Source organism: Lagenorhynchus albirostris, chromosome 17, assembly GCF_949774975.1.
Source record: "Lagenorhynchus albirostris chromosome 17, mLagAlb1.1, whole genome shotgun sequence".
In the NCBI taxonomy this organism is placed as follows: domain Eukaryota; kingdom Metazoa; phylum Chordata; class Mammalia; order Artiodactyla; family Delphinidae; genus Lagenorhynchus; species Lagenorhynchus albirostris.
The window spans coordinates 13,060,829-13,083,709 of NC_083111.1; the positions used below are offsets into that span (position 1 = coordinate 13,060,829).

The window sequence follows — 22,881 nt, forward strand, 5'->3', positions numbered from 1 at the left end:
TATAACCTTCAAAAAGTTGTTACTGTTTACTAAAGGGGAGCACAGACCAGTAATCCCGGAAACGACACAAAACACAAACATCGTCTAGTTGTGTAACACAGATTTCTGCTCCTAGCAAAGTGATCTTGCTCTCAGGGTCTGCAGACCCTGCCCTGTTTTTATTCTAAGCCTTAAGACAGCTCCTGTTTGATCCCCCTGACTGGGCACTACTCCTGGGCTGACTTGACTGGGTTCTGTTTTTCTAGTCGTTAGCCTGAGTGTGTATTCATGAGGGTGGTGTCAGGAAGCAGCCCTTAAGATGCCTTGACTCTTGTAGTAAACATACTGTGAATTAAATGGGGCTCTTGGCATAATTCTGATGTTTGGAGTGTTAATCATGTGGCTAGAACTGACTCTCTGTACAGAGGGATGTGTCTTTAGTCTTAAGGTTTCATCTGCATAATTATACTGTGTTATAATTTGATGACATTAAAATGAGTAGTCTTTATTGAGATTAGTTATGTTTCTTGGCAAGAGAATTCTGTCAGCAGGGTTGAGGAGCAAAAGTTGAAGTCTGGTTACCCATTAGGAGTTTCTGCCATTTCACTGGTCCAGGTAGGAACTGTGGAATGTTTGATCTAAGGTAGAAACGATGATGAAGATAAAGAGCTAAACCCAAAGAAAACGCAAACAAAATCAAACCAAACCACAAAACGTCAAACACCCAACAACCACGAGACATTTCTTGGGTAGAACCTTTAGCATTTACGTTCACTCAGAAGTGGAGGTTTAAGTAGAATGGAGAACATTAGGGTGGCCTCTAGTTTGAAGATAGGATGGGGTGTGTCATTAATTCAGAAATGGAATGCAAGGGGCAGAACAGTGTGGAGAGGAGGAGAAGAGTGAATTTGGTTTTCAACTTGCTGAGCTGAAAATTCTGCTGTGATTTTTGAAGATAATAATTTGGAATGTAGGCAAGAATTTAGAGATCTACAAAGTATTGATAACTAATCATATATATTGAAGCCATCAGGTAGATGAGATGGCACAAGGGGAGCAATTCAGGGAAGAAGACATGCTAACCAAGAGTAGGATGTAGGGAGCTGATATTTAAAGTTTAGGGGAAGAGGAGAGTGCCCTGGTGACTTGAACTGAGCTGTCAAAGGTTGAAGCAAAGAACCAGGAGAGAGTGATCTCCTGAAAGCCAAGGAAGGATCTAGTTGCCAGAGGAAAGGTTTCTTTCAACTCTCAGAGTTTTACAGAAGTAGGTAGTGTGAAGACTGAAGAGACCACTGGATTTGGCAATTAGAACATCATTGGGCTTTTGGCTTCAGGAGCATGTGTGAGCAGAAGCCTAAGAATGAGCTGGAAGACATGACATGAGTGGAAGCTGAGGAGATGAAGACGAATGGAAAAGCTATTCAAGGAGGTTGGTGATAAATGCAAGGGGAGAAATAGGTTATTAACATAAAGGGATAATTTTTGTCTAGGGATGTTTGAGGGAGATGAGTATAGCCAAGGAGAAGGAGACGATAGATAAATACAGGGAACTAAAGCAGCTGTAGCAGAGCATTGTGGAAGTCAGATGAATCTTCTGGGAGGTAAGGAAGGCACTTGGTATGTTCCGTGGTGTGCCATGGAACATACCCACAGAAAAATGTCATGACAGAGCCTAAGAGCAAGCAAGCTGTCTCTCGTATATTTTTAAAATTCCGCTGCTTCTTTAGTCTAGCGCTTTCGGAGACTACTGGGGTGGCCTTTGCATCTCCCTGTGACAGCTCACCAGCAGTTCTCTCTCCTGCCTTGGGACAGTGGGGTGAAGAGCACGGTATAGAGCATGGGTTTAGGTTAGGGGGCCTGATGACCCAGGGTTGAAGTCTTGGCACTGAAATTTACGAACAGTGTAACTTTGGGCACCTCACTTAGCCTCTTTGTGCCTCCTTGCATATTTGGAAAACACATTCGATACTATCTCACAGGGCTGGCCTAAAATTAAATCAGCTTCTGTAGGTGAACTGTGAAGTGTGAAATGTGACTTTTTAAAATGCAACGTACAAATTTAGAAGTCAGAAGAGGGAAGTAAGTTCCCCTGATTTATTATTACCTCTGTTATGACTAGGTTCAAATCTTGGAAATAATGACATAATCATTTTTTAAAATCATGACACAAATTGTATAAAATTTATGCATTACATTTAATGCACATAGCAATCATTGTGCACACTTTTAAACAAGAAACACTGGTTTATCTGACAGCATTTTAGTCTGATTACATTTTTTCTTAGTACTTGTCTTTTGCGTGTTCTTTTATTCCATACCTGGCATTATATTTTAATACCAAATAAGATTGTTATGCTTGAGTTTGGGGTATAACCTATTTGACCTAAAAATTGTTGTTCTTGTTTTTATTAATTCTTTAAAAATCTTATTTATAATATTTACTTTTCATAACAGATGCATTTTTATTATTCTCAACTTAGTAAATGTTTCTTTGCTTGAAAGTGTGGTTGGGTCACTTTTCCTATGGTTTTGAGTGAAATCATTCAAATCCTGACACATCTAATAAAAACATTTTTTCCCTAATTTTTTCCCCATTCTCATGAACTATTGCATTTGATCCATGAGTTCAGTGATTGTGATTTTAAGAAAATTGATACATTGAGGTTCTGATTTTAAACACTTCTGATTAGTATAGATGATTTCAGACTTTGAATCTGTGAATAATTAGTTTTTTAATTCTAGCCTTGCCGTATAGCTAAGCACAGTGTACAAAAAAGGACCTATCTCATTGGAGAATATCTAAGCCCAAGGACATTATGTTCTGTCGTTAATGCTAAATGCATATTTTCCATGAAAAGGCAAGCCCTTCATTTGAAAAGGTTAAATGGTATAATACTTAAGAAATGACTCCAGCTGGTTAAATTTAGAATACTGGTATGAAACTATTTTCTGAGTTTATAGCAAAAATCTAGCAATATAGAATATGAATGGGTAAGCATTTTTATTCAGTTTAAAGCTTCATTTCTCTGAGAAGTTCAGATGAGGGTTGATACCTATGTTTGACTTTGCTTTGCCACTTTTGTGAGTTTAATTATCTATTTAACTTGTCTTCTTGCCAGGAGGAGAGGCTTTATGATGGTGACACATTTTCAGTGGTTATGCAAGAAACATTGATGTTTTCCTTCACTGCCTTGTAATGCCTCCACTTGGCCTTAGTTTCTTGCTCCCTTGGTTTCTCGTTTTTTTCTTATTTGAGACTATTGCCCCAAAGAAAGAAATCTTAGGATTCCAAAAATGACATCTCACATTCCAAAGTTTTATTTCTGTCAGTAACACTAGGGGAAGAGCTATGGAAAGACATTATTTTCACCTAAACGTTAGTCCCACACCCACACATTCCAAGATTATTTTAATAACTCATTATTTTCCCAGAGGTAAAATTATGAGTAAAGGGGACTTCCATTTTATATACTGTATATCTATGTCATGTTTGACTACTTTGTATAACTTTAATATATATAGAAATATTTTTTATTTATATATTTTACATTTCACACATTTTCTGGAATATTCTAGATACACCTTTATCTCAATTTTTCTTGTCCCTCTTAATAATGAGATCTCTGGCAGAGACTTCTAATTATCTCCAATATCCGTTATTTTTTTCTTCTGTAGTAATAAAAGTTTTAGCATGATTGTCCATGCTAAATTTGTCCATGCTAAATTGTCCATGCTACATTTCCCAGCCTCCCTTGCAGTTAAGTGTGGGCATGTGTCCTGGTTCTGGTTCTGGACAGCGGATTGTGAGCAGAAGCAGCATGGGTAACTTCTAAGGTATTCTTTTATAACAAAAGACTATGCACTCTCCCCCTTCTCCCTGGCTGGTATGAGGTGTTGATGGCAGGGATGGGGCAGCCATTTTGGACCATGAAATAGAAGTCACATGTTGAGGATGACAGAGGAACAAAAATGGAGTCGTTTCTTTATTAAAGAAATCTAACCTGTAGCGTATCAAAAATAGGCCCATAAGATAAATCAGTATTTATTGTATCTAACTCTGTCCTAGTCATTTTTTTGACACTTCACATTTTGCTTCCAAATTCTTATTGATTTATGCAAATTATTAACAAATTGGCAAACTTTAATATATTTTTTTGCCTTTGTCTTGTCAAACAGAGTAATCTTAATATATAAAATTTAATTGTAGTTTTTCTTTAATGAATCTTCTCTAGCTCAGCAATGATTTACCAGGATTATGCTAAAACTCTGCTCTCTTCTTTTCTACTGGTATATTTTCGTGTTTTTCTTTAGAAAAAGAACAGTTTTTTTTTTAAGCCTGTACTTATAATTCTTTTTCCGGAAGGCCAGAATTTTTGTGTTTATTATATATATTTATAAGGATGTTTGTTCAGCTGCTTTCTCTGAGGCCAAACAACAGTAGTTTAAACAACACAGAAGGATGATGTGTGAATATGGAAGTGGTATGTAATCAACATGCCTTTCTTGCATCCTCTCTTGGCGCTCTGGTTATTTAATTTTTCAATACTGTTGCCCAACAGTGTCCAGGGGAGTGAGCAGCTCAGCTCCATCAAGTCATTCAGAGACCTCTCTGGTCCTTCTATCTTATTACTCCACCGTCCCCTAGGACCGACTAAATCAGAGTCTGTGGGATAGAGAGCCAGTATCCATATGGTTGAAGTTGGCTTGCCAGAACCACTTTCATGTTCCAGCCCCAGAGGGACTGATGGTGGGAGACACATTCCACACATCACTTGCACTGTCATCCCCTTGGCCAGAACACGACACGGCTGAATCAGCTGCAAGGGAGGCCGGGAAATGTAGTGTCTAGTTGGGCAGCCATGTGTACAGCTGAGATGTGGGGAGTTTTATACTAAAATTAAGAAGTGGAGAATTCATACTGAGAGACAAAGAGTAGTCTCTGCCACCTTTTCGGAGTCAGTGATACTGTAGGCTCATTCCTCAGAAAATCACTTATATTAATTCTTGGATTCCTTTACTGTAAGAATGTATTGTACTAAAATACCATTTGGATTATTTCACCCTAAAATGATATATTCTTGCCCATATAGAAGTCTGTTTCATATTTTATATATGTATCTCTTTACATATGTTTGTAAGGGTTCCCTAAAGGTTCCCCCTCTCCCCCATTGGCTTTGACTACAGGAAGAATTTGAGAGATTTGGAGATTTTTTGTGCTTTAAAAATTTTTTGGAAGTCTCCCCCTGACAAAAAAAAAAGTCCCAGGATAATCTGGAAATCATTATTCTGTGTTTGTTTCATGTCAGGCACTGCATATTCCTGTGTAACTCACAACTCCCTTCAAGGCTTATATCCTTGTAACTCACACCTGAGGACACCCTGATGAGCTCCTAAGTGGGAGAGTGGGGATTCTGAGCAGATCCATTGTGTTGCTGGTGATTCGCTGGCCTGGGCATTTCTAGATGGTGGGAGCAGTGTGATTAATCAGGACTAGGAAAACCAAGGCAGGTGTTGGGACCGGGACGCAGAACTTGTTGACTCCGGAGGTACACAGAGGCTAAAAGACAGGAAGGAACAGTAGTTCGTTTCAGGCAAAGCTTCAAGAGCAAGCGAGCAGCAGAAGCTCACTGTCAACCCAAGACAGGGGTCAGAGCCAGGCAAGCACTCAGGAGCCAGAGATTACCCAGAAGTCAGGAGTTTCCCTCACAGAAGTGAGGAAATGCAATGACCTTCAAAAAATAGACAGCTCTAGCTCTCGCATTGGTAACGTACGTTATTACTGAGACTAGTTTCAGTTTAATTGAATTCCTTTTGGGTCAGTTGGGATCTCTATGTGCTTATTTACTTAGTACTTCGCAGCAGGTTTGAAGCAGTTAAATATAGATAGCGGTAAATATAGCTCATGTTTTATTCCATATATGATTAAATCATAAAATATTTGAGACAAGTGTCAATTTTACACACACACACACACACACACACACACACACCTTCTAGTCTCCAAAATGTATGTACTGCTTGGCATTCAGTGGATATTGTATAGATCACATTGGTAGAAAGCATTAATGCAATTTAAATACAAATGAAGTGAATCCCCAGAGTTAAATGATCATTATTCCTGGAGTGTTTTGTTTGCCAAGCCTACTTCTTTTGATGGGTTGGATGAGGGAGGGTAACTGGCCTTCAGGTAGTCACAGAATGAAGTTTGATAGATAGGCCCTGTTATTTAGATAGGGGCATTTTCCTTAGTTTCTACCAAGGACAATTAGTACAACCGTATAATTGTATAATCTTAGAGTCCAAAAGGGAATCATGCTATGGATGGATGAGTATAGTTTTCTACTGAAATATGAGAAGTTGACATTTCTCCTGTACATTTTTCAGTGAGCTAATAATCCTCACATATAAAATGTACCTTCTCTGTATGGTGAAATTTTTTGAGAGTAGCAAATATTCTTTGGAATTTACTTCCCTTTTTTTTAGTTTGTACTTAAGGGTGACCTAGTTATAAGGAACGTGATCAGTTGGACTGTCAGAAAATTTGAGAGTTAGGTTGATACTTGAATGGATTCTTAATTTTAAACATACACATTTCTATAGTTGAGGATTTAGGTCAGATTCAACTTTCGTGGCATTAGGAAAACATAAGCAAATGTTAGGAGAGATCCAGATAGTCAGTCAGGATGTTTGAATAAATTTTTTAAAAAGGAAAATCTGCTAACAAGATTTAAAGAAAAAAATAGCTTTATTCTATTGTGTTATATATTCTCACTACAAATTATTTTCCAGCCTGCCAGACTTTAAATTCAATTCTATGATATTATAGTATTTAATGTCTAAGTGAAATTTGCAGTAATTTTTTAATAAATACAGAACTAAAAAAGTCTATTAAAAAGTACCACAGGAAATAGTATGGTGGTTTCTCAAAAAACTAAAAATGGAACTACTATATGACCCAGAAATTCCACTCCTGGGTATATATCCAAAAAAACCCCAAAACACTAATTTGAAAAGATTCACGCACCCCAATGTTCATAGCAGCATTATCGACAATTGCCAAGATATGGAAGCAACCTAAGTGTCCATCAACAGATGAATGGATAAAGAAGAGGTGGTATATATATTCAGTGGAATATTACTCGGCCATAAAAAAGAATTAAATTTTGCCATTTCCAGCAACATGGATGGACTTGGAGGGCATTATGCTAAGTGAAATAAGTCAGACAGAAAAAGACAAATACTGTATGATATCACTTACATGTGGAATCTAAAAACACAACAAACTGGTGAATATAACAAAGAGGAAGCAGACTCACAGATATAGAGAACAAATTATTGGTTACCAGTGGGGAGAGGGAAGGGGGGAGGGACAATAAAGGGGTAGGGGTGTAAGAGGTATAAACTATTAGGTATAATATAAGCTACAAGGATATATTGTACAGCATGGGGAATATAGCCAGTATTTTATAATAACTGTAAATGGAGTATAACTTTTAAAAACTGTGAATCACTGTACTGTACACCTGTAACTTACATAATGTTGTATAGCACCATACTTCAATAAATGACATTCAGAATATTCTAAAAAAAAAAAAGAACAACAGGGGATGGAATCAGAGTGATTTTTTTAATTTGTTTACAAAACCAACTTGTTTAATTTGCGAAAAACCTTATTTTCAGCATAGTATAGCTTATGTGTCAGGTCAATTTAAATAATAGCTCTAATATGATAAGCCTTATGATTTATCCTCTCCAATAATTGTTTTAAAAAACATAGAGTCTAGATATTTTGATTCTTAATGTTCCAGGGACTATTTATTGAGTACCTACTGTGTGGCAATCACTGTTCTTGGTTCAGGGGATATATCAATGACAAGAATTAAAAATTCCTAATTTCATGGGGCTCCCAATCAATCCAGGAGATACAGGAGAAATGAGTAAAATGTGTAATATATTAGTTACTCTCAATGGCAAGGAGAGTGAATGAAGCAGATGGGGAATAAAAATCTGTGTGTCTTTTGATATTTTATATAGGATGAAAATGCAGGAATCCACTACTTTCATATTTCTTTCTGTAAGTCTAAAAATGTTTGTTTATTTATTAATATCTTTATTGGAGTATAATTGCTTTACAATGGTGTGTTAGTTTCTGCTTTATAACAAAGTGAATCAGCTATACATATACATATATCCCCATATCTCTTCCCTCTTGCGTCTCCCTCCCACCCTCCCTATCCCACCCCTCTAGGTGGTCACAAAGCACCGAGCTGATCTCCCTGTGCTATGTGGCTTGCTTCCCACTAGCTAGCTATTTTACATTTGGTAGTATCTATAACTCCATGTCACTTTCTAACTTCGTCCCGGCTTGTCCTCAAGTCCATTCACTACGTCTGTGTATTTATTCCTGTCCTGCCCCTAGGTTCTTCAGAACCATCTTTTTTTTTTTTTTTTTTTTTTTTTTAGATTCCATATATATGTGTTAGCATACAGTATTTGTTTTTCTTTTTCTGACTTACTTCACTCTGTATGACAGACTCTAGGTCCATCCACCTCACTACAGTCCCTCAGTTTTGTTTCTTTTTATGGTTGAGTAATATTCCATTGTATATATGTGCCACATCTTCTTTATCCATTCATCTGTCGATGGACACTTAGGTTGCTTCCATGTCCTGGCTATTCTAAATAGAGCTGCAATGAACATTGAGGTACATGACTCTTTTTCAGTTATGGTTTTGTCAGGGTATATACCCAGTAGTGGGATTGCTGGGTTGTATGGTAGTTCTATTTTCAGTTTTTTAAGGAATCTCCGTACTGTTCTCCATAGTGGCTGTATCAATTTACATTCCCACCAATGGTGCAAGAGGGTTCCCTTTTCTCCACACCCTCTCCAGCATTTATTGTTTATAGATTTTTTGATGATGGCCATTCTGACTGGTGTGAGGTGATACCTCACTGTAGTTTTGATTTGCATTTCTATAGTGATTAGTGATGTTGAGCATTCTTCCATGTGTTTGTTGGCAATCTGTATCTTCTTTGGAGAAATGTCTGTTTAGGTCTTCTGCCCATTTTGGGATTGGGTTGTTTGTTTTTTTGATATTGAGTTGCATGAGCTGCTTTTAAATTTTGGAGGTTAATCTTCTGTCAGTTGCTTCATTTGCAAATATTTTCTCCCATTCTGAGGGTTATCTTTTCGTCTTGTTTATGGTTTCTGTTGCTATGCAAAAGGTTTTAAGTTTCATTAGGTCCCATTTGTTTATTTTTATTTCCATTTCTCTAAGAGGTGGGTCAGAAAGGATCTTGTTGTGATTTATATTTTAGAGGGTTCTGCCTATGTTTTCCACTAGGAGTTTTATAGTGTCTGGCTGTACATTTAGGTCTGTAATCCATTTTGAGTTTATTTTTGTGTATGGTGTAAGGGAGTGTTCTGATTTCATTCATTTACATGTAACTGTCCAGTTTTCCCAACAGCACTTATTGAAGAGGCTGTCTTTTCTCCATTGTATATTCTTGCCTCCTCTATCAAAAATAAGGTGACGAGATGTGTGTGGGTTTATCTCTGGGCTTTCTATCCTGTTCCATTGATCTATATTTCTGTTTTTGTGCCAGTACCATACTGTCTTGATTACTGTAGCTTTGTAGTAGAGTCTGAAGTCTGGGAGCCTGATTCCTCCAGCTCCATTTTTCTTTCTCAAGATTGCTTTGGTTATTTTGGGTCTTTTGTGTTTCCATGCAAATTGTGAAATTTTTTGTTCTAGTTCTGTGAAAAATGCCATTGGTAGTTTGATAGGGATTGCATTGAATCTGTAGGTTGCTTTGGGTAGTATAGTCATTTTCACAGTGTTGTTTACTCCAATCCAAGAACGTGGTATATCTCTCCATCTGTTTGTATCATCTTTAATTTCTTTCATCATTGTCTTATAATTTTCTGCATACAGGTCTTTTGTCTCCTCAGGTAGGTTTATTCCTAGGTATTTTATTCTTTTTGTTGCAGTGGTAAATGGGAGTGTTTCTTTGATTTCTCTTTCAGATTTTTCATCATTAGTGTATAGGAATGCAAGAGGTTTCTGTGCATTAATTTTGTATCCTGCTACTTTAACACATTCATTGCTTAGCTGTAGTAGTTTCCTGGTAGCATCTTTAGGATTCTCTATGTATAGTATCATGTCATCTGCAAACAGTGACAGCTTTACTTCTTCTTTTCCGATATGGATTCCTTTTATTTTTCTTCTCTGATTGCTGTGGCTAAAACTTCCAAAACTATGTTGAATAGCAGTGGTGAGAGTGGGCAACCTTGTCTTGTTCCTGATCTTAGTGGAAATGGTTTATTTTTCACCATTGAGCATGACGTTGGCTGTGGGTTTTTCATATATGGCCTTTATTATGTGGAGGTAAGTTCCCTCTATGCCTACTTTCTGCAGGGTTTTTATCATAAATGGGTGTTCAATTTTGTCGAAAGCTTTTTCTGCGTCTATTGAGATGATCATATGGTTTTTCTCCTTCAGTTTGTTATATGGTTTATCACATTGATTGATTTGTGTATATTGAAGAATCCTTGCATTCCTGGGATAAACCCCACTTGGTCATGGTGTATGATCCTTTTAATGTGCTGTTGGATTCTGTTTGCTAGTATTTTGTTGAGGATTTTGGCATCTATGTTCATCAGTGATATTGGCCTGTAGCTTTCTTTCTTTGTGACATCTTTGTCTGGTTTTGGTGTCAGGGTGATGGTGGCCTCATAGAATGAGTTTGGGAGTGTTCCTCCCTCTGCTATATTTTGGAAGAGTTTGAGAAGGATAGGTGTTAGCTCTTCTCTAAATGTTTGATAGAATTCACCTGTGAAGCCATCTGGTCCTGGGCTTTTGTTTGTTGGAAGATTTTTAATCACAGTCTCAATATCAGTGCTTGTGATTGGTCTGTTTATATTTTCTATTTCTTCCGGGTTCAGTCTTGGAAGGTTGTGCTTTTCTAAGAATTTGTCCATTTCTTTCAGGTTGTCCATTTTATTGGCATAGAGTTGCTTGTAGTAATCTCTCATTATCCTTTGTATTTCTGCAGTGTCAGTTGTTACTTCTCCTTTTTCATTTCCAATTCTATTGATTTGAGTCTTCTCCCTTTTTTTCTTGATGAGTCTGGCTAATGGTTTATCAATTTTGTTTATCTTCTCAAAGAACCAGCTTTTAGTTTTATTGATCTTTGCTATCATTTCCTTCATTTCTTTTTCATTTTTTTCTGATCTGATCTTTATGAATTCTTTCCTTCTGCTACCTTTGGAGTTTTTTTGTTTTTCTTTCTCTAATTGCTTTAGGTGTAAGGTTAGGTGGTTTATTTGAAATGTTTCTTGTTTCTTGAGGTAGGATTGTATTGCTCTAAACTTCCTTCTTAGAACTACTTTTGCTGCATCCCATAGGTTTTGGGTCATTGTGTTTTCATTGTCATTTGTTTCTAGGTATTTTTTGATTTCCTCTTTGATTTCTTCAGTGATCTCTTGTTTATTTAGTAGTGTATTGTGTAGCCTCCATGAGTTTGTATTTTTTACAGGTTTTTTTCCTGTAATTGATATCTAGTCTCATAGTGTTTTGGTCAGAAAAGATACTTGATATGATTTCAATTTTCTTAAATTTACCAAGGGTTGATTTGTGACCCAAGATATGATCTATCCTGGAAAATGTTCCATGAGCACTTGAGGAGAAAGTGTTCTCTTCTTTTTGGATGGAATGTCCTATAAATATCAATTAAGTCCATCTTGTTTAATGTGTCATTTAAAGCTTGTGTTTCCTTTTTTATTTTCATTTTGGATGATCTGTCCGTGGGTGAAAGTGAGTTGTTAAAGGCCCCTACTATGATTGTGTTACTGTCGATTTCCCCTTTTATGGCTGTTAGCATTTGCCCTATGTATTGAGGTGCTCCTATGTTGGGTGCCTTAATATTTACAATTGTTATATCTTCTTCTTGGATTGATCCCTTGATCATTATGTAGTGTCCTTCTTTAAAAATATTTCAAAATAACTTTTATTTTTTACTGTTAACCTTAATAGGCAATATTCAAGAGCAAAGTGTTAATCAGGTCACTTGTTTTCACTCCTCCATATAATTGTAATTTAGTGGTGAAATTCCACCCAGTTATACATTGCTAATAGAGTTAACAGAACAGATTAGCAAAAGCATGGTGACTCGAAGACTTAAGGGTTTAACTGGGTAATTTTTTGCTGTCACTGTTTAGTACTCTAACTATAATATAATAAACATTTGTTTTTTGGAGGTGCAAACTGAAAATCTTCTCCCTCACTCTGTGACGTATCCCTATCGCTGAGGAGCTGACAGAGTGTTTGCCAGTAGGTTTTCAGGTCCCGGCAGCTTGGCGTCTGGTGGGAACTGCAGCCGATGTTAGAATACAGCATTGGTGGGAACCTGGTGCTTTGTGCCGTGCTCCACTGGCAGAGAAGCTTCTGCTGGAAAGGAAGTATCCTTTAGCCCCGAGTAGATAGAGGCATGGACGGGGGCTGAGGGGCTGGAGAGCTTTAATGCACAGCATGATCTGAAGTCAGTTTTCTAACCCTTACCTTAGATGACCTCAGATGTATTAAAAGCTAAGGTAGGAAGTCCTTTCCGTACATTTTTCTGATAAAAGGTCTTTTCCTGAGAGGGCCTGGGAAGGTAAGGAATGTACCTGGCAACCCTCAACCCTCCTTGTTCCCATGGTGTTGTCTCCCTGGTGGTCTTACGGAAGGACTCCCTTGAGCAGTGTGGACAGCTGGATGCAGATCCTTACTGGCCTATGAAGTGTGATTGGGAACCACTGCCAGAGGCTGGGAGAGTGGGAGGTCACTTGAGGACTGTGGAAAATATTCCCTCTCTCGTCAGCATCCTGGGACCTTGTTTCTTGCCTTGCTGTCAAGAGAGTTGGGAGCTCAGATTCTGATCCTGAATTTTTCTTCAGGGTTCATTCTAGAAATGATATTTTTGAATCAGCCTTTTGTGGGGCTTCATTCTTTAGTTCCCTGAAATCCGTAGCTTGAAGGAAGGGAAATAGATTTATTACTATCGTCATGACCAACTTCAGAATAGAAACTGGTGAATAATTATCCTCGACTTCACAGAAGTGTAACTGGAGGGAAGGGATTGAGCTGGCTGGGTTTTTTTGATAAGGTTGTGTGCCTTCCTCTTCCGTTTCTCTTTGGAGACCATTCTATGGCTAATACATCATAAAAGTTAAGAGGAAGTGCAAACACAATGACCACAGAAAGTGTAAACCTTTTCCATTCACTTCTTTGTGACATTTGTGAATTGTCTGCCTAGTAAGGAAAACCCCAAGTTCTTCCTTTCAAAGTAAGGAAAAACTTGGGGTTCTTATCTCTCCTTTATCAGTGGCACTGGTTTCGTGAGTGTGGGGTGATGCTGACAAAACTGGGACTCAGTCCGCCTTAACGGTAACAGCCACTGTAGCAAACCAACCACGAGAGTTAGTACAAAGTATACGCAGCGGGCTTAAAGGCAAGTAGGCTTGTCTAATGATGTAATGCGAGATACAGTGCCTGGGAGAGAATCAGATATAGAACATCACGCTGTAACAATGTTCAGTCCCGTCAGTAGCTCTGCCTTGGGGGCTTTGGGATTTTTCTGCCCCTCCCTCTGCTCGATGTCTCAGTCCTTGTCCGGGCCCTGAGTCCCAGAGTCCCAGGAGGAGGCCCTGAGCGCTGATGGAGCTCATTGCTCAAGAGCACAGCGGACGAATGCCTGCCGTGGGGGTGGCCACTGGGAAGCCAGGCTGGATGTAGAATTTGGTCTAAGATAACATCTGGACAAGCCAGAGGGTCATGAAAGGAACTGGGGTCGAGGGTTAACACAGCTGAGGTCTCTGCACTCTGTGACACAGAGCCAAGGAAGCAGCCTCGGGGGATCTCAGCCACCTCTTACACTTGAGAAATGTAGTTCCTGTTGCTTGACCCCTTCCCACGCTGTCTGGTCATCCCCTACCCCTTGCCTTGCAGGGTCCTCTGGCACTGAATCACAGGGTAGCTTCCAGTACGGACTTTAGGCTTATGATGACTTCCGAGGGACAGGCGATCCTATAATAATCAAGATGAGGACCAATATTTGTAACCCGAGGAGAAGCAGATTATAACTACTTTTATTAAACCTATTTCCTTAGGTGATGAGAATAATCATTTGAGGCAGTTGGTTTATAGTTGCTCCCTTGGTTCATTTTCCACCGAGGAAGTTTTATTAATGTTTTACGATTTTTGTGTGATTTAGAAGAATACTTACCAGCCACCAGGACCTTTCTTGATAAATCAAGTGTCGTCTGATCTAGAGACTGTACCCTTAGGAAAAGCTTGAAAACTTTCCTGACGACTTGTGTGAAAGTTGCTGTGTATTTCGGTCAGCAAGTTCGGTTTGCTGCCGTTGTGTAAACATTAGAAGGGTTGTCTTTCAGTTCGCCTATGGTCCCAGGTGGACACAGGTGGAATGGGTGACTCCAGACGAAACGAACAGAGTTGGAGGACCTCTTGCCCATCATCTGAGCCTGACTCCGTCTTAATGCCCTGTAATTCAAGTTTCTGTAGTTCAATTTTTTCTAATTCCCATCACCTTAAATTCTTCTTCTCCTTGATTGTTTATACTGTTGTGTTATTTGTTTAGAGATTCGGGAAGCTTGGAAAAATAATGAGAGAAATGAGTCACCTCCATTTTGGGAGATGCAGAGCGAAGTGGCTTTGTTGATCGACTTGATGGTGTTATGTCTGAGCAGCAGTTGTTGAGAGTGAGGTTAAGATCTGTTTCTTGAAATCCCAGTCTCCAAATTTCATGTAAAACAGTGTAAGACTCAGACAGAGTTTGGTCTTCAAACAGCCACCCCCCATCAAAACCAAAAATGAATGAAAAAACCCCAAACCTCAAACAAAAGCAATTCCTATTCATAGGAAGAAATACTGCCATGATCATCAGCCTTTCAGTGACATGGGATTATCTATCCCAGTAAAAATAACAATACCCCTAATCTGTTTTCAGGCTTCTGTGTCTCTGATGGAACTCATTTAGCAATGAAGGCTGGCATTTTGCTTTGCAGTTCTCAGCCCCGCCAATCCCCTCCGGAGATTCGGTTGGGCTGACAGTTTGGGAACATACACCAAAAATACCTGGAGTTAACAGTGCTCACACTAGTAGCTACAAACTCCTGTTTTCTTGATCAAGAAGTAATCGTCTTTTGTCTTTAGCGTACGGGATATGAAATAAATCAAGAGGAAATTAGTCTTCTCTTCTGAGATAGCGAGCGGTTTGTGCCGTGCGTGAGGCCCACAGCCAGCTAGAGCCTTGGGAGTTAGGACAGAGCAGGGGTGCAGGGCCCTTTTCCTCCACCACGTGCTCACACAGCTGGCCCTATCTGCAGTTACTTAGCGGTTACGTTCTTATACTAATTTACCTAATGCAAACAGATTCTCTTTCATCGATCACTCTAGTAACAGAGCATACAGGCCTGTGCTTTGGGGGTAGATTACACTTCTGATGGGACTCGTTGGAAAGGCCTCCTCATTCCATGGCTTTGCTTTTGTAGAACAGTGATTAAAATGGTCCCACTGAAGGACTGATGTAGGGGAGTAGTGAGTGATTGAGGTGGCCTGGGGTCAGATGGTGGATGGCCTTGTGTGCAAGAAGAAGTAGATTAGAACTAATTTAGTAGACGGTGAAGAGCTAGGGGAGGCTTTTGAGCAAGGGAGTCACAGCATTGAGCCTTGGTCAGAGTCATCTGGCGGATTGGCTTTTAGCAATGGATTGCAGGAATGGCTCTACTGGGGACAGGTGGGACTGGGAGAGTCCAACCCATTACGCCTGTCAAATGTTGGAAAGACTAAACCACTGGAGAATAGGACGACGGCCTTCCTCCCAACCAATTTGATTAGAATCTTGGAGTAGGGGGGAGAGAGAGTGGAGAGTCAGTAATTAGTATTTTGAAAAAGCTCCCTACCTGATTCTAATGTGCAGGTAAGGTTGAGAAATACAGGGAAATGAATAAATGGCATTAGCATACGTTATCAATCAAGAATGAGATAAGTAATGTTTTTCCAATGCCCCTAAAAAGGTGATCAGTATGGAGTAAGTTGTTGGCTTGCTTCCCTGGAAAGTGACAGAGCTCTGAGATGACAAAGAGGAAAACAGAATGATTTGAGAATTGGAGGGCATCTGTGGAGTAGTTTAAAAAGCATCACTAGAAAGAAAGACATTATTGAATTGGTCAAAATGATCAGGAATGGGAAGAGTGGCCAGTCATGGGCCAGAACAGGCTTTCTCTGCAGTTGAGGGATTTTCTGATTTTCCCCTTCAGCATGGACGCTATTGACAAAAAATTAATCAACAGTCAATCTAAGAAAGAAATGGAAAATTTTATTTGAGCCAAACTGAGGATTATAACCCAGGAGACAGAGCCTCAGAGAGTTCTGAGAACTTCCAAAGAGGTAAGGGGAGAGGTCAGTATATATGTGATTTCGGCGAAGGGGGTACCTGCGGTCAGGCACACACCTTGGTAGAAAGTTGCTGCTACTCACGAGGAACAGCCATCTCGGTTGATGATTTTAGTGCTTTTCTAAGTATGGGAAGTTGCCCGAAGCCAGGTGCATAAAACATTTCTCCTGAAAACATCCAAGTATCCGACGGCCTGTTCTGCCAGTTTGTCCACAGCACAGGTGCCTCATCCAGTTCTTCGCCCTGAATTCTTTCCAGCGTGTGCTGTAGGTCAGCAACTGCAGGGGCTGATGATGTCATTCTCGTAGAGCTGGGTGGTGGGCAACGTGCTTTATTTTTTTAATGTTGAGCCTTCTTTTAATTAATTTATTTTTTTATTTTTGGCTGTGTTGGGTCTTCGTCTCTGTGCGAGGGCTTTCTCCAGTTGCGGCGAGCGGGGGCCACTCTTCATCGCGGTGCGTGGGCCTCTCCCTGTCGTGGCCTCTCTTGTTGCGGAGCACAGGCTCCAGACGCGCAGGCTCAGTAGTTGTGGCTCATGGGCCTAGTTGCTCCGTGGCATGTGGGATCTTCCCAGACCAGGGCTCGAACCCGTGTCCCCTGCATTAGCAGGCAGATTCTCAACCACTGAACCACCAGGGAAGCCCAACATGCTGTATTTCACAATCCCTTCCCTCTCTGTCTTAATTTTGACCAAGGTTTGGGAGGCATTTCTTGACCAGTTTGTCCCATAGTGCTAGGAATGCTCATTCCCAGGTCAGGCGAGGATTTTGTCGATGGGCCACTCAGTGTGCTGTTACTGGACTTGGACATGTCAGTAGTAGTCAGAAGCCTCTAGACCACCCGTCATACTAGTCTTTTATGGTCCTGGAAATGGGTCCCTCTTGTTGCTTCTTCCCAAATCTAGAGTTACAGTACCACAGTCATTGATCTTATAGGACGATATATTTGGTCAGTTGTTTCAAGTTGCCTAATCATCATTAATTTTATCTGAAACTCAGTCACACATTTGGTAATGCAAGAAACAATAATCTTGTAAAATCGGCAGAATATAAGTCATACAGTTAGTAACGTTAATAAACTCATGAGTAAGTTTTCAAGCTAAGAGCTTCCACTGTCTCACCAGGTCGTCTGACCCAGTCTGTTCTGCACCAATCACTGTCTTTAAGGGACATGATATATTGGCATTGTACATAAGATTTCCCAAAGACGTCTGCACGTACAGGGTGAGTGGTGGCTCACCGTGACCCCTTACAGGATTGAGAAACGAATGTCATCTTCTAAGGAGTTATGTGTGATGCCAGAAGGAGAAAAATGGATCTTTATGGTTGCGGGTATTTCCGCCTTTAGGGAGGTCTGGTCAAGGCGTAGATGCGCGATGAACACCAGAGGGGAGGGAGGAAGCCCAAACAGGCAAAGAAAAAATTTTGATTAAATTTTTCTTGTCTTGCCTTAAAATATGAATTTTTATTTCATCATTGCTTTACTCTGTTTCTCCAGATACATAAAACTTTGAAAAAAGGAATACTTTATAAAGAAAAAGTACTATGCAGTGGGAGAGTTAAATTGATTAGTTGGTACAATGAGACCTGACCTCTGGTCCTTCTACTACTTACTAGGAAAAGGAGAAAGTAACTGGTATGTGCCAAGCAACCCCCATATGATGGGCATTTATATCCATTATCATTAACCTGCATAAGGGTCCTGTGATGTAGGGATTAACCTCCCAATTTTATGTATGTTATGTATGTATGTATGTATGTATGGCTGCACTGGGTCTTCGTTGCTGTGCGCGAGCTTTCTCTAGTTGCGGCGAGTGGGGGCTACTCTTCGTTGTGGTGCGTGGGCTTCTCATTGCAGTGGCTTCTCTTGTTGTGGAGCACGGGCTGTAGGTACGTGGGCTTCTGTAGTTGTAGCACGGGGGCTCAGTAGTTGCGGCTTGCAGGCTCCAGTGCGCAGGGTCGGCAGCTGTGGCGCATGGGCCCAGCTGCTCCGTGGCATGTGGGATCTTCCCGGACCAGGGCTCGAACCGACGTTCCCTGCACTGGCAGGCGGGCTTTCAACCACTGTGCCACCAGGGAAGCCCAACCTCCCAGTTTTATAGGAAATAAAAGGAGGCTCAAAGAGGGTCGCTAGCTTTCCAGAAAGCACACATCTGCTCTAGCTCCCAAGCCTGTGCTATTTTATCTCCCCTGTGCTGTCTCCGCACAGGGGAGCAACAGTGGAGGTGAACTTTGAGTGCTTCGTGATAAAGGAGATCACAAAGACTAGCATTATTATTGTCATGATTAGTTATTGTAGAGATAATCCAAATGGATGGCTCGTTCTATGTTAAGGGAAGGTAAGTGACAGAGGACAAGATTGTGCAGAAGAAAACAGAGTCCAATGACCGTACCCTGAGAACAGAAAGAAGAGTTAGGCTGAAGACACAAGTCAATTCACATTACTCTCCTCCCATTTTCTTTTGAACTAGTAACTTACTGGCTTTTATTCTGCCACTCCACCCAAAATGCCTCTCTCCGAGTCACGAGTGATAACCGTGGTGCTAAAATCCAGTGGTCAGTTTCTCAGTCCTCATTTTACTTCACCTACTTCCCCTCATTGAGACACTTCCTTCCAGGCTGCTACGTTCTCCTGACTGTCGTCCTGACTCTGTGCTCCACCCTCTTGCTGTCCTTTGCTGCTTGCTCTAATTTGCCATGATATGTAGCTATTGGAGCTACAGGATATCTTTCCTGGACTCCAGGATTCATTGCTCTGACCTTTTCTCTTTTCTACCTACATTAATTCCCTTGACAATCACCTGAACTTCAGCCTTGAATTTCTGCCTCTCTTCCTGGATGTCTAATAGGCGTCTCACACGTACCATGGCCGCAACCAAACTCATGATCTCCTACCTCCCCTCACGCCCCTACATCCCACTCTCTCCCCACCAAGCCTCATCCTCCTGAGATCTTATTCATATCAGTAAACCACAGCTTAATCTTTTTCTCACAGCCCACATCAAGTCCTTTTAGCTCTGTCTTGAAAAAACATCCAGCCTTTAACCACTTTTTGCCGCCTCTGTCCACCACACCTGATCCAGCAGCTTCCTCTTTGGCTTCCCTGCATCCCTACAATCAGGGATTTGTGCAGTAGTTGGAGTTCTTTAAGAACATGTCAAGTCATTTTAGAACATGTCAAGTCATTTTACTTCTCTGCTTTAAATCTAAACACTCCTCATATCCTTCAAAGGAAAAGCCAAAGTCCTTCCAGTGGCCCGGGAGACCCTGTGATCTGCTCTCTCCCCCTTTACCTCTCTAATCTCATTTCCTGCTGTTCTTTCCCTCACCTTCTTCTAATCACAGTTGCCTCTGACTGATCCTCAGACACGCCAGGTGTGCTCCTGCCTCAGGCCTCTGAACTGTTGTTCCCTTTGCTCAGCACGTTCTCATCTCAAATACCAGCTCCTTCACTTCCTTTCGGTCTTTGCTCAGATGTCACCTCTCAGCGAGGCCTTCCCTGACCACCATATTCCAAGTTGCAACCCTTCCCTTTTTAGCCCAACACTCCCCATCCGCCTTCCCTGCTTTAATTTCTCTATAGCACTTGCTGACATGCTACTGCCTTAATTATTTTGTTGGTTTGTGTCTGCTGCTTCTCTCACTAGAAGAGTGAGCTCAGTAGGGAAGGGAAGGGAGGGGAGTCATGACCGTTTATTACTCCGCTCAACCCTCATAACAACGCCTAGCGCTTAGTAGGTGTTCATAAATGTTTGTTGAATGAATTGGCGTGGGTCATACTCAATATCATGTTAACGTATAGAAGTATTTTTAAAAAAACCCTTTCTTGGGACTTCCCTGGTGGCGCAGTGGTTAAGAATCCGCCTGCCAATGCAGGGGACACGGGTTCGAGCCCTGCTCCGGGAAGATCCCACATGCTGCGGAGCAACTAGCCCGTGCGCCACAACTACTGAGCCCGTGTTCCACAACTACTGAAGCCCGCGCACCTGGAGTCCATGCTTCACAACAAGAGAATCCACCGCAATGAGAAGCCCGCGCACCTCAACGAAGAGTAGCCCCTGCTCGCCGCAACTAGAGAAGGCCGGTGCTCAGTAACGAAGACCCAACACAGCCAAAAATAAATAAAATAAATAAATAAAACACCCTTTGTAGAGAAAAATTCTTGAAACATTTGCCATATATTGGAAAGGTATTGAAGGTATCCAAAACTTGAGTCAGATCTGTAAATATTAACAGTTTAACAAAGTAGGTAATATTGGTTATACCGATAATAAAATGAATTATGAAAAGGGATACGCTGACAAAATTATAAAACTAAGAAGTCACTAAACATTGAAGAAGTTAAAGAGAAATGGAATTAGCTAGAGACTGCATTTATAAGGAGATCTCATCCAGTGGTTTTCCAATAACAATTTTCTATAGTAATGAGGAATAGTGGTAGTAGAAATGATATTGTTAAAGGTTCGATTTAACTTGGATGAAAGCGGTCAACTAGGTATTTTCCATGTGTCTGAGCAAAGCATTAAGACAGCAGCAATTGGTGGCAAGTATTCTTGATGTGGGAAAGGAATTATGCTACTTTGGGAAGTAAGGATGTTGTAGAAGTGAATATTTAAAAATCTTTAGAGGATTCCACAGGGGACTGGTGTATTTTCCAAAGTTCTGTATTGTGATGGAATATGGAGGGTTATTTTCCATGTGGCCAGTTTGTGAACATAAGCATAGGTAGGCCAAGGGAGATTTGAAAGGCAAGAAACTGATTTCTGTGAAGCCACTGGTTTGATGCAAGGGATGTCCTTAACGGTTTTGGTTTGTTTCCATCTCAATCCTTATGTCTGAAGGTATAATTCAGGCTCACTGTTGTGAAAGGCTCAGATAGATGCCTTTGATTTTGTCTGTAATCGTAGTAGTTTGATTTCCAGTTGCAGTAATTCCTGTAATAATGTCCATTGGCGATCTCCAAAGAATTCAGGCCACTGCTAGCATACATGAAGAAGGGGGAGAAAAGTGTCACTCTACGTTCTTTCTCTCTATGGGATTATTTTATGCCATCAGGTTAAGCAGGGCTTTTGTGTTGAAAAAGAGGAGTGAAAGCCCGTCCGAGCCTCCCTGCCGGTTGTGGCAGCTGTGGAAACGCCCTCCCAAGGCTCTCGGATTCCGTGGCCCTATTGCCGTATCTGCTGTAGCATCTACTGCTTCCTTGCCCTCTGTGAACCCTTTCCCAGCCTGGCTTCCTGACCCCTCTCTTCAGAAGAAAGACTCCTGAAGTTTTCCTGTGATCACCTTTTAACCATATGTCTTCACTCTGTCCCAATTTTGACCTCCCTTTGATTCCCTGTGGCATTTGACATTGCTCATCAGTGTTAACTTCTTTGAAATTCCCTCTTGTGGGGCATCCCTTGGGTTCATGATAAAATTCTCTACTTACCCCATTGCTTCTGACTCTCATTCTTAGCTTCTCATTCCCATCTTTACACAACTTTATTATTATTTTTTTCACTATGCTTATCAACTCCTCGTGGCCTCTATAATTACCTTCATATAAATAAAATCAAATTCAAAAATGCTGCTCCAGCTATGACCCTGAGTCCCAAAGGCACGTCTTCTACATACAGGACATCGCACTGGAAGCCTTACGTCCACCTCCAACTCAGCATGTACAAAACTGGACTCATCATTTTCCCTATCTTTCACCCCAGCTCCTTTCTGTAATCGTCATTCCCTGGACTGGAAGGCTTCTTGTCATCTGTGGCTCTTTATCTTTCATCCCGTCTAACCAGGCTGAATGCCTGATTGATTCCCCCTTATAAATGTCTTTAGACATTTCTGAATGTCCCCAGGACTCTGCTGCTTAGTCTATGAATTAATCTCCCTTTCTTCAGGGGAGGTATAACAATGAGATAACAGCAGAGTGATAGCCATCCCAAATTAATCTTCCCCAAATAGTCTTTTCATCTTTTTCTTTCTTTTGTTATAGACCTCACCTCCGTGGTGCTCACACCTCTTGATTTCCCAGCTTGGCATTCTGGAGCCTTTATAAGAAGGTCCTTACCATATCTGTCCAAACTTACTTACTGTAGCTCCCCGTAAAGGGAGCTAACCTCCCCTGTAGGTTAGTTTGTTTCTCAGGTGATACAGTTAAACATCTTGCTGACCTACCTTTTTGTCTCTGCTTAGGCTGTTCTTTCTACTGGAATAATCTTTCTCTTTTTGAATATTCATATTCCACTTGCCTTTCAAGACCCAGTTCACTTATCATTTTTCTGTAATGACATCCTTCCTAATCTGTCCCATACCACTCTTACCTTCTGAAACGTATATTTTATGGTTCATAACACAGATTTCCAACACTTCAATATTATCTGTCTTGCATTGCGATTTATATGTTTTTTTTTTAAAAAGAATTATTTGTGTGGACATCACAGTTTATGACATTCTCATATTT

At 40.6% G+C, this 22,881-nt stretch overlaps 1 protein-coding gene across 1 annotated transcript in view; it reads left to right on the top strand.

Moving 5' to 3' along the window:
- PREX2 (phosphatidylinositol-3,4,5-trisphosphate dependent Rac exchange factor 2) overlaps window positions 1-22,881 on the top strand; it is a 285,362-nt gene that overhangs the window by 6,273 nt on the left and 256,208 nt on the right. The window lies entirely within an intron of this gene.